Below are 17,556 nucleotides of genomic sequence, written 5' to 3'. Positions count from 1 at the left end.
AAATACGTATACGTTTTATTCAGAGCATGACGGGTGCATATTTGGCAACCCGTATAATAGCGGTGCAATGCTCACCGTAGACTCGCAGTATGTGCATTGGGTGCATTATAACATTGCGATGTATCCGCGAAATCGTATGGCCAATGCCAGCTAATGACTGTACTCTAGTGCAGTCGGAAGAGAAACTAATACTATTACATTTGTAAAATAAAAGTACCTAACCGTTGTTCGTGAAAATTAGGTACCTAATTTTCAGTTTGTACCTACAAACTTTGTACAATCGCCATCAGATATATATATATATATCGAAGCGTCCAAGGTAATCACAAAGATCTGAGCGAAGCATTAAGACGATGAAGTATATATTCAGATACTTTTGAGCACTTTTATCTCCGCCCCGATAGGTGTAACCAAAAATAGTGAGGATCCGTTTAAGGGCTTATTCGGTATCGTGTCTGATTGGGACAAAGTAGATTTTTTTTTAACTATTTTTGTTACATTCTGTATATGATAGTGAGTATAGGTACTCTAAAGATAACAATATCGTGCTTAATTCAATACAAATTGTATATTAAGTTGTGTACTTTGTAATTAAATTTACAGTATTATATTTCATGCTAACCTCGACATTAGACATTGCCTGTCCATTGGTTCTAAAAATCTAAAACTTGCATTAATTAGTCTTCATTGTGAATCATCAAATTTCAATAAAACATTAGAAGGAAAACAATAAACACGTGATGAATTGTTAAGTTTTTATGAAAAACATAAAACATGATCTTTGGTGTTTACATAACGTTTTTGTAATTAATTATAATATAAATGGTTTTTTTTTAACAGTATTATCACATTTAAACAAATAATATGACATGTATTGTACTGTATGGGCTGAGCAACTCAGTTTCAGGCTAATACTTATCGTATTATAATAGTTAATCATTGTTTAATAATTAGTATAATTACATAAATGATTTAATTTTATACATCAGTGTCAAAAGTTTTAGTTCATAAAAGGTAAAGTCAAATTCTTTCTTTAAATTAAGCCACGATTGTTAAATTAACTATGTCACGGCTGAATCCGATTTATTGATAATTTAATTATTTAATGTTCAATCTAGAACCATTTATTTTATATATCGAATTTGGTGTGAACACGTATACGAACTCATTCCTCTCGTTTTGTAATACACCTCATTTATGTTTGAATTTGTTGATTCTAGAATCTGTAAATTATAGTGGTATTGTGGCTTTGTGGCCTTAGCTGTGCAGTCTGCGTGTTGCCTACATGTTAAGCCTTTGTGACTAATTAGAAGCTGCACTTTAATCATCTTTAGGCCGGTTGTTGATTGGTGTTTAGTGCTAATTTCTTATTTGCGTTTAGTAGCAAATGTATGAACTCTCACTACACCAATCAATGTGAAAACAGGTCCTTAAATAACTAAGAATTATTGAAGTATATTGTTATTTTAAGAAGTACCTATAGAGAAATTTGTCAGGTCACCTATGGCCCTTAATTTTCCTAAACTCTTTGATCGCCAATGATGCCAACCAGTGTTGGCCGAGCGTTAATTGCAATTAACCATTAACCAGTACAAATTGAACCGTAACGGACGGTTACAGTTTACGGTTCAATTTGTACCGATGGTTAATGGTTAATTGCATTAACGTTTCGGCCAACACTGATGCCAACTGATGCGCGCGGCTACACACCAATGTCAATCTTCGTGCATTCTGACGAGGCCGAAGTTCACGATGACGCGACACACACGATAGGCGTGGCGTTCAAAAGGTTAATCAACAATTAAGTATGCTTGATGATATGAAAGAACTTTGCGTTATGAAGCGTTTACGAACATCGCAAGGTTACCACACATAGGTGAATTTTTATTTTATAATGCTACATATGCCGCCCGCGATCAACACTACTAAGCTGCATCTTACACCATATCATAATACTCTAACAACCCACGTTCATCTTTAGAACTGAACTTTTGACGAGTTTTTACGAACTTAGTAAAAGCGGACGCAACTGAAAAAAATCGGGCGTACTGGGGTCGTAGCACGGTACGCTTATCACCAAGCCTGTCACGTTCTAACAAGTATGTGAGTGCGAAAGTGACGGACTTAGTGATAGGGGAAACCATGCTGCGCGGGCTGGTCGCTCCTATGTGTGGATAAGCATACCATGATTTGGTGTATAATATAACTTAGTTTCTATAAACAAACCACGAAACTATTATTTAAAAATAGGTAATAAGCTCCAAATGTGTGCTTCGAAATGTTAAAATATATGTAGTTTCTTTTTTACCCGACTGCCAAAGGAGGAGGGTAATGTTTTTTACAGTTTTTATCAATTTTTTTGCTACAATCCCGCACCCAAAACTAGGGGGTTTTGGCTAGTGTAGAACATTCCCGTACCCAAAACTAAGGGTAGGGGGGTTTTGGGCGCGGTTTTTTAAGCTCCGTCTTGTGGTATTTAGAGGGATCTGTATAAAAAAGTAAATGAGGTAAGAATCAGGATCATAGGAACTGGAAATCCGGGATCACTGCATACCTGATAGCATACCGATACGACCTAATTATATTATGTATGTTAGTATGTAGAAAATTAGTGGTATATATATATATATTAATTGAATTATTAAGACACGACAGTAAACATACAAACAACTTTACCAGCCTTAACTAGTTAATTTATATTTTAACCCTTTTTTACAAATACATAAGTCAAAATGACAGATTAAATGATTAATAGTCAATTGAGCCTTGTGGCGTGTTTAAAAAGAATAAATAACACCACAAATCGTTACAATAATTACCAACTTATTACAATAACAAATAAACTAAAACTAGTGAATCCAACCGTGAACTGTTAAACTAAAATTAGTGACTAATACCATTTTCTAACATTGTCTCTCAAACTCAAATCCTTACAATAAGTACATTATATTACGTTACGTAATGTGCTAATTATCGCATTAGTGCGGTAAAGTAGCACCATACAGCTGTGTGCAATATAATAGCAGTCAATAGGAAAATAAAAATTAAGGGAAAACTCTAACTTTAGACTTTAGATCAATTATTTATATTGGATCTTTTTTTATAATTCTTCTGCATTACTTGACATTGTTTTAAAATTAACTGTAACCTTTACTTAAATAATGTATTAAAAAAATAACATGAAAATCTTTTTTACTACCTCGCGGAAATTCTTATAAAAACGTAACAACCTAGGAACAAAATACAATTGTATACTATGATCGTAATTTAGTATTTTGTCTATTATTTCCAATCAAAGCTTTACATATAAGCCCATGTCATCCAGAAAAAAATTAACGTTTCTATAAGACGATCTTCGGCTCAGAGTGTACTAGTAGTCCATCATTCGGACTTTGTTGTTGATTTTTGCCCGACTACTTGGTTTATCATGGGCGGCACTATCATTTAGAGCCTCAAGCAAACAAACAAAACCAAGTATTTGGTTTAGTTTTCTATCCAAAAGGTTGTCTGGAAGAGATCGCTCTTTAGCGATAAGACCGTGTTATTCTGACTGTGTTTAACTGTATGGTGCACAATAAAGAATATTTGCTTACTTACATTTTTATCATAAATATTAAATAACTTTGCAAAGCTTTTGGACATGTAAGGCATTTATAAATAATTAAATACTAATTTTAAGTAGTACGTGATCGCCATAACGGGACTTCAACGCGGACTCGCGACGAAGATGAGTTTCACTTTCTTAAACAGGATATTTTTTATCTCAACAACTTCTTTTTATGGAACACTTTTACAACATGCTAATTCGATGATACATCCAACAGATATTTCCTTGTTTTATACTTGATGACTAATATCTTACTCTAAATCAAAGAGGATATTATAGAGCGGTACTGTCATAGTAAATTTTGTAACCACAGTAAATTCACTGCCATCTATCGACACACTTTAAAACTAAAAATGAAGATTTATAAAAATACGATAAAATGTATTTAAATATGGATAAATGTTTTTTTTATTTGCATTAATTATTTTTATTATTCTGATCCATGTTCTTTTACTGATATGCGTTAAAATTGTTAAATAACAAACGAAACCGTCAACGCCCTCTATACGAGAGTAGGCTAAAGGTAGTAGTGGCATCTGATCGAGAATCAATGTTTCGTGATTTTGGAGGCACGTTTTTTCCTTAGGCTGTATCCATCTATTACGGAGTTATATCTATCTTTGCTCTAAATATTTATAGGTACTTTACATATGAAAAGTTTTGTCGCTTTAGATTGATCGAAAAATTGCTAGATCCGCTAAAAATGGAAATTCTGCCAGAAGTTTTGTAAATGTAGTCCATCCCATTGAAATACTACAAATAGTTAAAGCTTCTGTTATTTAATAAAAGCTTTAATTTTTATCTGCTTTATAAATTCGCGATAGGATTTGAATATGTTTCATACTAGCCCCCCTGGTGTGTATTATCGTTTGAATCGTTTGCAAGTAAGCAATGCCAATACACGGCGTTTAGCCCGTCGCACGCGCGGGAGCCGCAATTACCCGCATTCGGGTCGCAGACGAAGACGCGGGTCACGGATCAAGGCCGGCGGTTACACGCGCGTGACACCGAGTGATGACAGGTGCAGTACTTGTGACACGGTTGTGACGGTTGACCTACGACATTCTTGTGTCAGAAAAACGTAGATTGACCGGGTGGGCGACAACATTTGGCGACTGCTCCTGAAAGCAAACTAATTTTTTTCTTGTTCAGTTGTTTAGTTAGGTCAAGGACTTTGCTCTTTTGCTCAATTTAGCGACGTTAATGTTGACAGTTGTCATTATTATATAAAAATACATGGCTATTGGGCCCAGTTTGAGATAATAAACTCTTTGCCTTTTTATATTTTTTATTTACCTGAATCTGCAATGTTATTTAGATAATAGTTTGCTGGTTCAGATGAATTCAATTTTGTCCATTGCATTTAACAGGGAATTTATTCGTAAAGGAAAACAAATAGACAAAAGCCCCGCGTATGTAAATTAATAATAAATATAGTTGGGGAGCCGGCGATGCTAAATGTGTAGTTACTCGAGCGGCGTAGAGACCTATAGGAATCGAAAGATTAGATGATAAAAAGAAAAGGTTATATAAAGTTTTTTTTCCAGCGAGCAGAAAAGTGTCTACAGCTTTTTAAATTTGAGGGGTTGGTGGAGGGTTGAAAAAATCGGTAAGTAGGTAGATCGTGGATTTGGTCGTTTTGGTCCAAGTTAATGCTATAATTTGTCTATAACTGAATATGACACTTATTTGTACGCATTTCCTTAATCTATTTACGTATTTAAACTAGTTTGGATCTGGGAGACCGAGCTTTGCTCGGAAAACATATAAAAACTCAAAAATGCGCGTTTTCTCAGACATAAGACCTAGCTAGATCGATTTTTCGTCCCCGAAAATCTCCATGTAGCAAATATCGTCAAAATCGTTAAAGCCGTTTCCGAGATCCCCGAAATATATATACATAGATCTAAATATATACAAGAATTGCTCGTTTAAAGGTATAAGATACACAGGTACCTATATAAAACCTGATCCAATGCTAATAAAAACAGATGAATGCTCATAAAATATAATAAATAGTTGTTGCTTAAATGGCTCATTTTTCAGGGCAAAAACGTTAAAAAGTATAAAGTACCGAGATAAATATCCCATTTATCCCCTTGTCCAAGATATGATCTTTACATCATGATTTAGCCGAGCTATTATAGTCCTTATTGCTTTTACTTAAGCCTTTTGTCATCACACTTATTATAAAGTTCAAGTACGTTCGAGTAAGTACGATGCACTATGGAAGTAGGGACAGGGACTTACCCGCTTGCTCAGTGATTACAGTATTGGTTCGACTAGGCTTATATTGATCGGGATATGGACCGTGATTACCTTTTGTAAGGTACATTGGGCTAACTTCGGATGCGGGATAATTTAGATAACTGCATATATCTACTAAACTAGAAGCGCTTTATACTGTAGCAACATAAAATATCATCTACTAGTCATCACATAACTATCGCCATGCATGTTCGCTTTTCGGATAGTATCTAAGTTTAGTTTTTTAAGAGCATAAATGTTTAAAATGTAAAAATGAGCGCTATCTCGCCAACAAACTGCAATCGCAGTTTGGCGAGGAATATAATGATAAGAAAATTGTTGTGTAATAAAATAAATAAAAATTTTATTTTTATTTTTTTTATTTATTTATTTATTTATTTAATGCATTCGGTCTCGTAGCCAAGGGGCCAAATACCGACTAAACCCTCCACGGCATGCCCGTCTCGCAGCAATGGTGGCGGTGACACGGACGCGTAAGCATTCCACCGCTAACACCGCCTGCTGCCGATAGCCGAAGCTGTCCCCTCCTTGGACCCGAAGGCCCTGGAGCCGAAGCTCCCCCTCTCGAAGGTAGTGTGCAGGGCGACACCACACACTGGTCCCTCATGACAACTTCCACACCGGGAGGAGATGGAAAAACCCTGGGTTGCCCCCCCCCTCCCTCCCCCCAAGGTTGCCGTAGCGATTTTTTATAGAGGTGATCATTCAATAGGCATCGCATGCAGTTTTACATACGCATCAGCAACAAGTCATCGTCATTCGCTGCCCTTATCCCATTGACCTGGGGTCGGCGCAGCATATCTTTTTCTTCCATCCCTCTGTCGCGCGTCATCACATTCATTCGTGTTCGTTTCATATCCTCGCCTGAAACACAGGGTACCCTAGTTCAGGCACATGTAACCCATCACTATTTTTAAGTCTTTGTTTTGTATTAATGTAAGCATGCCACCTGTTCTTGAATAAATTATGTTTATCCATCTATAACGCATCAGCAACAAATATAACATGATTTACCTTCCATATTATGCTCCAATTTGACCTTGCATGTTTAGAAACGATTAAAGTACTCTGAGATAATGTTAGACTGATATTGACCCTTTTCGACCCAGATATAGCGTAAACGCGTACAGCCGTACACTTAGAAACGCCCATGATCCTCACGCAACTCTGTTTAGAGTCGTTCAATACTAATATTACTAATTTATCTGTCAGTAAGGCATAAAGGTGCTATTAGATATCGTTTCCATTGACAAGGTTTAAGTAGCCATTTGCCTGAGAACGTCATATTAGTGTCAGTTTGAAACGTAGCACCGAAAGTTGTTGTTTTATAACATTACAAAAACCAAGAAAAGGTCTTGAATTACACATAATTTTTTTAAACATATGTACACATAGTTTTTAAAACATATGGCGTTATTCATAAACGCGTTACTGACCTGAATTAGCTATGAATCGTTTGTCTTTATCTGTCATTTTGACTTATGTATTCGTAAGAAAGGGATAAAACATAATTGAACCTAATCAGGCCCGTAAAGTTTTATGAATAAGGGGTTAGAACTTAAGAGGATAGTGGGCGACCGCGTCTCCACTCAAACGTAGTCCCCATTTTTCTCCCTGGATATTGACTGTATGGATAATATTTTGGGCCATTTTATTTAAAATGAGTACAGTTCTTTTACACTTTTTTCTGATTTGGGATGTTTAAGAGAAAAAAGAAATGTGCCAAAATTTCCTTAAATTTTTCGTTCCTTCCATTCCGTTGCCGTCATACAAAGTCTATCGAAAATGGTAACGGAATAAAAATCTTGGGATGGGACAGTTTTCCCCATGAGGATTAAAAGTCTGAGTAGAAACAACATAAAAATTTACAAATTAAAAAAAGTAGTTTCACAACTTGAAATATACTGTGCCTATTATTTGATTCTACTAAAGGCATTATTAGCGTTCTTGTTAATTACAAAATATTATTTTATGATCGCAGACGAGCGACATTAAATATAACGATAGTGATGTTAATAATAGTTTGTGATATTATATTACATGTAATGCTTGTGTATTACCCGTGTATGAAATTTCATATTGATGCGAGGTACGAAGTTTTATGTAGCACAGACAAAATGGCTTCACATTATCGTGTGTGTTCACATTATGATAATGTATAGTAATCAATAGCTACGCTACGGCAGTCAAAACTTCAGGTTAATATTATACATTGAAAACATCCTGAGAAACCCTGCTTACCTACATCTGCGAAGAAATTTAAAGTTGTGTGTGTATTTCCTGACCCAATTACTGTGGGAAATATATCTCAATTCATCCCGTTTATGAGGGCTATTTTCGCGACTTTTAGGTCAAGTCTATCTTTCACCTTCCTAACAAAATGTATGGGGCTCGACATGATACACAAGCAAACGTCCCTAAAACATAGACATATATATTACTTCGTAAAGACCTGCCTTACGAGCACTACGAATGGGGCCAATACATTCAAATTGAAATTATACGCCGCGAGCGCGTTGATGTCTTTTGCTAGCGTGTCAATTCGGTATCACTGACTTACTAAAGTTACCTTTTTATGGATAACTTCATTTAATTATCTACTTAATAGAACTTTATTGGATAACTAGCAACTGTCTGCGTATACGTTGTACTGTCACCATCAATAGCGGCGGATGAAAGAAAGATGGAAGTATCTGCCACCCTCGAATCTACAATTCGCGTCTCTTATCTCGACTCGTATTTTTTTTTTGTTAAGGAAATAGAGAATTATAGATGTTTTTGACGCGTAGTCTTATTTTGAATCTGACTGTACTCATTCATGGCACTGCCATAAATAATTAACTTTTATTGCCCTATTTAGAGGATGATATTTCAGTTAAAAGCATCATACTCATACAGAGGATGATATTTCAGTTAAAAGCATCACATTATTCATACTTACCCAGGTTATAAACTGTGTATGCCACGATCCATCCCAATACGTTTAACCGTGCCTTTGTGGCTAATAATATACCAACAGGCATACCTCTATTACCCCTAGTTTGTGAACTGTACATGCGTCAGATTTCACAATGGTCATAGAGTTAAACCAAGAAAAGTCTGCAGAGATTTTAACAGCACACGCAGTGCAGGTGTTATTTTTAAGGGGATCCCATGCCCCAATGACCTTCGATTTGAATCCCTTAGTTTTCTAATGTTTTTTGTAGCTTATCATATTAACAGCAACGGATTTTAACTATATAGTATCCCATATTTACTTCAAAGTTCATTGTTTTCGAAATATTTGGCATCAAAGTTGAACAATTTTAGGCCAAAAAACTGGTTTTCTGGCCATAACTTTTGTGTTAATTAGTTTAAAATTAAAACCTTAGACAAATTTTTAGAGACGTCTAAGACGAACCCAAATATGTAGATTTCGTATAAGTAAGATCTTTTACAGCAATCGAGATACGAAAAAAGTGTTTTTTTAGACAATGTTTAAAACAATCATAAATAAATAAGTATTCATTTTTTTTTACAATCCGGTAGACAAAAATGGAGATAAAAGATTGAAGAACCGACAGCCGCTTGTCTTATAATTCTATATGTAGTGCAAAAGTAGGAGACACGATTCAAAACTTGTCGAAAATCGATGAAAACCTCAGGTAGCCCCTTAACGTCAAACTTCTATGAAATTATGACATATAAATAACACTGGCACTGCGTCAACTGCGTGTGCTGTCAAAATCTCTGCAGACTTTTCTTGGTCTAACTCTAGTTTGTTATTTCTCGCAACATACAAAATTATATCTAAATCGTGTGAATTCCACACTGTTATAATCGTACATCTTAAAGATAACAGTCCGACCTCCGCCACGCTCAGTACACATTTAGGTGAGCTTAACTGATCTATGGTGCTAATTATTTTATAGCCTTGTCACACACTACTTACACAGACATCGCATTATGAAGCGTTTACAAAGCGGCTATCGAGATCATACATAGGTGCAATTTGTAACAAATCCCCCGAATCCCGTTAAGGCATGAAGATCTAGTATATCTGGATCGGGCATGAGGGGTGGGGGGTGGGGGAAATGACCGAACGGGATAGTCTTATGTATCTTTCAGTAGGAGTAGCAGAAAAAGCGCTGTTATTGTTTGTCCTTGTCACAGTCTCACATTTTTTTATTTTCCACCGTAAATTTAATATAGGTGGGCTACAAATCTACTTGACCAATCATTATTGTCGCATTGCGTATGTTCTGTCCCTCACGGGCGCACGCGTATAGCTCATCTATGTAATGCTATGTGTACGCGGTAAGGGCATTTATTTGTGTGATGAGCACAGATTTGTTCCTGAGAATCCTGAGTCATGGATGTTTCCTACATATGTATTTAAGTATTTGTATAAGTATTATATATATCGTTGTCAGAGTACCCACAAGACGAGCCTTCTTGAGCTTACCGTAGGACTTAGTCAAGTACCCACAACACAAGCCTTCTTGAGCTTACCGTGGGACTTAGTCAATTTGTGTAGGAATGTCCCTATAATATTTATTTATATACAGGTGACCAATAAATTAGTGCACTCCCGTTGCCAGGGAGGTTTTGGGATTGTACTGGGCAACTTTTACTATAGGACCAACCCCGAAATCGCGAAAGAAATTTTGGCTGTTTCATACATTTTGGCTGGTCCATTATCTATGGGAGGGTAAATTATTTTTTCGCGATTTCGTGGTTGGTCCCATAGTAAAAGTTGCTCAGTACAATCCCAAAACCTCCCTGGCAACGGGAATACACTTATTTTTTAGCCACCCTGTATAAGTTTTAAGATAATTCTTTAGTTTTATCAGGTATAAGTGTAGTGTAGATTAAGTTACATATATTGATTTCTATGCCCTAGCAGGGCACATGTTTTGATCCTTATGATAGGTTATTTAACACATGTACTGTATTGTACAACATGTATGCAAATAAAGAACTGAACTTCTGTGGGCCTTGTACAGCATTTTGACCATTCATAGCTCTTATATCGTTGAAATAAGGTTCAAGAAGTTAACAGTATATTATGGCACTAGACGTACTGAAGGCTTACGAAATACGAAAAATATGATGTAAAGGGCGCGACATTAAGTGCCATGGTCGAGTGCGTGGACAATAAGATAGTTATTGAAACGATCCTTATAGGAAAATGAGAGCTAAATCTTAGGATTTTTGAGGTTAATCGTACAACTTCTGCGGTGGCGGCATGGTTGCATTTTTATCGCCTGTCACTATGCCTGTCACTTTCGCACTTACATACTTGTTAGAACGTGACAGGCATGGTGACAGGCGATAAAAATGCGGCAGTGCTACGGCCGCAGATCATGATTCGCAAATAAACCTGTAAGTACCAATAATGTAAGCACATAAATCCGTTTCCATGCCCATGCGCATTTTTCAGGCCAATTCGAACGTGCACCTGACATCAAACCGATATTTGAATGATATTGGAATCATATCAGCTGTCGTTCGCAGTTCATTTCGCTCGGACTTGTACAATATTTGGACTTGTAGTATTAATGACATAAGATGTACAAAATATAACAAGTATAGAAATGAAGTCATTGTAATACCCTCACAACGTAGCATGTACTATTCCTAAGATTATATTTAACACCATGTATTCTGATGCATCACTCTACTGTACATATATATAATATAATACAATAGAGTATTTGACGACTAGTCAAATCAGTTTCTTTTTTCGAACTGTAAAAACGATTTGCTACTATGGAATTTATATGAAACACTAGCATATGACGTCACAGTCAAATTACCTACTCTTTATAGTTTTTACTTTAAATTATGTCTAAAAATAACTGCCGTCTACGTTTCTCTATTAATCTCCTGGTGCTTTATTTCATGCATGGTGTTAAATAATTTATTTTAAAATACAGCCAAATACCCTATACAAGTATTAGTGCGAGCGAGACGCCCGCGTCCCCGCGTGAATGCCAGCTAATTGAATATGATTCAAATATCATTCAAATATCGGTTTGATGTCAGGTGCACACTTGAATTGGCCTGTTTGTAAAGGGTCGGGTTGCCGTTAACCCATATTCGGAACCGGTTTCAACTAGTTTTGAGAGTGGATTCCTCGTCATACGAGTTAGATAATTATAGACACGTATTATGAATTAAGGCCCGTGCGCAGCGGGGCTCCTCCGTATATTTAAATAGAAAAACTCTATTACTGTATACAGTTCTATCCAGAATTACAGGCGTATTATGATTTTAATAACAGGTTATGAATCAGATCTGGATTATAAACTGAAATATTTTTTCTTAGTATATGACAATTATTTCAGTTTATAATTTATATACCTATAGTAATGCTTCTACTTGAAATGAAAACAAAATAAAATATTTTCTGTAAATAATTTAAATTGTTCTAATACTTCTATTAGGTTTGGATGCCTCCGAATACTAACCGAGCCCGAGTGCAGCGTTTAGCCCGACGGCTGCGCGACCACTCGTAGGGCGTAGCGCCACCGTCAAGCGCAAGCAAGCACTCTAGTCTAGTAGCGAGGACACTCACGACACATAACAATAATTTGCTGTCATTGTCATTAAAAATTCATACTTAAATACTTTTTTTTTTAAATACAATGTACTATGATGATGTAAGTTTAACATAATGTATATCGTCAGGTGACAAGCAAAACTCACTAATTACAGAAAAGTCATTAAACAAAAATCAACCTTATTCAGATAATAATACGGTTCACTATGGCTATGAATTTGTGGTGGTACTTAGTGACTTTTGCTTGTCACCCAACGATATGACCACGTATTATATAGTCATATGCAGCAAAAACGCAAATAATTACACATATTCGAATTGAGAATCTTATCCTTTTTAGGAATCCGGTTAAAAACGTTTCAGTATTTTGACAGGTTACACAAATTAAATTTATACATCAGGTGCGTAATAAGTACCTTTGGTTCATATAATAATCGCAATTAAAATAATTGACTGAAGATGGTTGGTACGCGATCCTTATCCGATTCTCGTTATGCACAACTGTCAATCTACCGACATGATGACATTTTGATTGACAGTGTGTTATACGAAGTTTACTGCCTTAATGGTTTCTAATTTCGCGTAGGTGTTAATTATTTTAAAGATATGTTATTGTTACAAACAGGTAATTAAAAATAAATAAATAAAATAAAAAAGATTTATTCAGTAACTTAGCACAACATTAGCTTTCAGTAGCTTAACAATATGCAGGTTGGAATTATAATACGAAATAAATAATACGTGCTAAAAATGTGGTTTTTAACGTTTTATAACGTTTTAAGACTGGGCGTCTTTGACCAACTCTTAGCAAGTTGCGTCTTAGTAAGATGGCATATTGTCGAGAAATTGGGACTTGGGACGGGTTCCGCCGTGGCGGGGTGGCCTAGGGGTTCAAGGCGTTAGCCCGCGGATTGCTAAAGACGCCGGTTCGAATCCGGCCTTCACCGCTGGAGGGCTTCGGACTTTTTCTTTAATATATAACATCCATTTCAGTTTATAACTTTAATATTGACTTGCATGTTGTCTCTGTTCAAACAGTTGCTTACACCCCACAGACGTAGATATGACCGATTTAGGCGGCCAAAATTATTTTAGGGTATAATTCGGTACAAAATGGGATAAAAAATGTAAAAACGTTGTTTTATACTAAAATCGATTGTATTCTGTCAATTAAAAACAAAAAAATATATATAAAAAAAATATATGAAAAAAAATATTTTAAATTTATTTAATACAAAATTAAAATACACACAAATCTACACTACAACAAAAATAACTAAATATCACTTCACTTTCACTTTATACATCACTCACTTCACTTTCAATGCTTCTTTCAGGTTATCTTTGAAAGCCTCTAAGACCACATAGGGGCGGCTAATTTCTGAGACACCATAAAGACGACTAAGTAATCTGTTCAGGCATATACAATACAAGACAGGGACGCACCCTGAAGTATAACAAAAATACCATTGAAAATCAAAATCTATGAAAAAACAACATTTTGTGAAGGGTCATATTTAACGAGCTCAAAATATATGATAAATGTCAAAAATGTAGTATAAAATTATTGAGATATATAAATTCTTACCTGAATAACTGGAATCCATCAAAAAAACTTTATGAAAACGTCAGAAAAACCAATTAAACACTTGGGAAAACTTGCAATATTTTGGAGCGTCGAGAACAGAAACTTGCGCGCTGAGCGATAGTCAGAGTTCGACTGCCTGTTATGCGGTTCAGGTTTGATGATAAGGAGTGGGGAGGGTCATATAATATGCCTGGGTCTAAAGACTACCTCCACGTGGTATTTTTTTTATCAATATGTTGATTTTTGCAAAATCGACTTTTGGCCGCCTAAATCGGTCATATCTACGTCTGTGCACCCACTAGGAGACCTAGCTGCAGTGGCGGCGCGTCATACATATCCGTTGCAAGTTGGTCAACTAGACGTTACGACGTTAGTTTGGATTTTCGTTAAAACATCAAATATCATTAACAATTTTTTAATGTCAATTGTCTCAACTTACAAACAAACATAAGTTACATAAGCCATTGGCCAAACTGACAGCCAGGGTCGTAAACTTCTCATACACACTTAAATTCAATTTTTCAGGTAGTATGGCTCCATCGATACTGTCGATGATTTCGCCAACGTCAAAGTGGGATCCACGTGGGATCGAATTAATATTTCTTGATTAAAACATATCGGCCATCGGCCATAGCCAGTGTACGGTAAACAATAAAATTATGGGCCTCTAGGGCTCTAGCCAGACACGGTTAGAGGTAGAAATACCAGATGCTCTTAGAGCACGACGTTTTTCGGTGGTTGTTGTAGTTGTCTCGTAAAACCGATAGCTGGATTTTACGAGAAGCACGTGGACTACCGGCCGTTGACTCCAGAATGGTGGTTAAACACGCTTTGAGATTAATTCTCCATTTACTGCACACTACCACATTAGATTACTGTATACACACTTGCATAGTCGTAGCAATAGCCTTACCACCAGTTTGACACTGGCATATTCGCTAGCGTAACTTACTTTCTATGCATCTCGCTCGTACTCGCATATCAGTGCGACCGAGATGTATAAAAAAAAAGAAAAAAAAAATGAAATATATTTATTGCTAGAACATAGTGTTTTCATACAATCGGTAGTCCTTATGTTCTAACCTATGATAGGCATGCAATATAAAGGAAGCGGCAAGCAAGCATGGTAACAATACAATTTAAAATATAAACATTTAAAACATATCAGACATATAGAAAGTAAGTTACGCAGACGTTAGCGAATATGTGTCAGTTTGACACTGCTAAAGGGGCCCACTGCCTATCAGTCCGCCGGACGATATCGGCCTGTCAGTTAGAACAAAAATTTGACAGTTCCGAACAACTGACAGGCCGATATCGTCCGGCGGACTGATAGGCAGTGGGCCCCTTTAGCAGTGCATGCATAGCAGTAATGTTAAGGGGCCCACTGACTATCAGTCCGCCGGACGATATCGGCCTGTCAGTTAGAACAAAAATTTGACAGTTCCTAACAACTGACAGGCCGATATCGTCCGGCGGACTGATAGTCAGTGGGCCCCTTAACATTAACATCGTAGATAGTTCAGACAAGTTAACTCATCATCTTGTCATCCACATCCAAATTAGCATGCAACCGCCGATTGCATCTGCTAACCGATCCACGTACGCCCCACTCGTCATTCTTCAGAACGTGTTGATCGGTTCACTTCTATTTTAAGAGCCGATGTGCACAAACTCACTTTCTATCGTGTTTTAATTGTTATGTGCGCGGACGCATGCAATTTTACGTGCGGCAATGTTGTTCGTCATTTACATTGCCCGCCATTTTTAGGGTTCCGTACCCAAAGGGTAAAAACGGGGCCCTATTACTAAGACTCCGCTGTCTGTCTGTCTGTCTGTCTGTCACCAGGCTATATCTCATGAACCGTCATAGCTAGAGAGTTGAAATTTTCACAGATGATGTATTTCTGTTGCCGCTATAACAACAAATACTAAAAACAGTATAAAATAAATATTTGTGCCATTTTCAATCAAAAGGGTACTTATTGTCGCTTGTCAGTATTTCCATATAGCTTCAATTAGAAATCAATCTTATCGACAAGCGACAATGTGGTACCTTTTGATTGAAAACGTCACATTTACGTGATTTTATTACCGTTTTTTGCTTAATGGCACGGAACCCTTCGTGCGCGAGTCCGACTCCCACTTGGCCGGTTTTTTACGTGTAGGCAGGGTTGGCAATGTTAGCGTGTAAGTCAAAATTATGACTTTTAAAAAGTAAAACAAACAAATAGACACTACGAAGAGATTTATTACTTTCAAACAATTTTACTTAAGTATAATTTCATTTTGGTGGCGTTATTTATATTAATATCAGCTGTTTTCAACTTTAGGTATTTCCGTTTATATTTTAGCTGTAGCGTTTTGTAAAACCACAATATAAAATTTTCCTATTTTTGATTTGAACCTTGTTGTTAAGTAAATTGGGACGAATTTCTTTGGTTTGAAACAGAAATGCAATTTTGTTTGGTTCATGACATGAATGATTCTAATTAGATTGCATTTCCTAACGAAAATGTAAATTGAGTTTTACGAGGTTAAGCTATGTTATGTTACGAGGTATACGAGGTTATGTTATTACGGGTGCCGGGCCGGCAAACTTCTTGAACATGTGACCTTGCCTTTAAGTTCGTTTAATTCTATTATTATTTGCGCGAAAGAGATATGGAAATACAGTAAATACAACAGCTTACAGTATTTCCATCTCTATCGCGCAAATAATGATAGGATTAAACGAACTTAAAGGCAAGATCACATGTTCAAAAAGATTGCCGTCACTATAGGTGACGCACTGACGCACTATCTTAGTGTCTTTTTTCTTGACTTGTTAAGATTACCTTATTTAGACGAAGTTATACCTAATTAGTAGAACCTCTAGTGGATATTCAAAATACTGCTTGTAATATATTTTTTAAAATAAACAAGTTTTTTTTTTAACTATGCGAGCAGCCCTGATATGCGATTACAATTAATTGCAACCGAATTGTGTAAAACAGTTGTACATTTGCGTGCTACATGTACCTACACATGTAAAACACCATCGGCTACACAGTATTGACCAATCTTACACCTTTATACATCGTGATAAGGCTTCTAATTGTCTCGTCTCTACATCAATTAACATTTTCGATTGATATTCTTGGAGCGGCCGATGATTGAACGGAGAATATTAGATTCGTAACGTGGCTTATGATTTCTTATTTAGTTGGATAACTGCGCGTAACCCGCTGGTTTCACTGTGTTACGCGAATTTTATTATGGAATACAGCTGTCAGTACACTCTGCTTCGGGAGATTTAGTACTCATCAATAGAATAATGTTTTTTACTCCATCATCATCATTAACTTAAGAGTTATTCTCTTGTCGGTGGAGTATCTTCCCGCATTCCCTATCCTGCGCCAGCTCTTTGACTTTTTGATACGACACGACACGTACTTTTTCTTTTACTTGATCTAAAAAGCTGCGTCTGGGTTTTCCTCTACCCCGCTTGCTTCCTATCCGCCCTTCCAGGATAGTTTTAAAGAAGCAGTCGTGTCGTATTAAGTGTCC

General features: G+C 36.4%; 1 protein-coding gene and 1 non-coding gene across 2 annotated transcripts in view; both read left to right on the top strand.

Moving 5' to 3' along the window:
* LOC134743758 (all trans-polyprenyl-diphosphate synthase PDSS1) overlaps positions 1-17,556 on the top strand; it is a 79,930-nt gene that overhangs the window by 5,076 nt on the left and 57,298 nt on the right. The window lies entirely within an intron of this gene.
* Trnar-gcg (transfer RNA arginine (anticodon GCG)) lies at positions 13,292-13,366 on the top strand. Its single transcript has one exon. It is a non-coding gene; the product is annotated as a tRNA-Arg (tRNA).

The sequence above is a fragment of the Cydia strobilella genome, chromosome 8 (assembly GCF_947568885.1).
Source record: "Cydia strobilella chromosome 8, ilCydStro3.1, whole genome shotgun sequence".
Classification (NCBI taxonomy): domain Eukaryota; kingdom Metazoa; phylum Arthropoda; class Insecta; order Lepidoptera; family Tortricidae; genus Cydia; species Cydia strobilella.
Note: the sequence above shows the minus strand (reverse complement) of the source record. Positions and strands in the feature narration are given on the sequence as shown.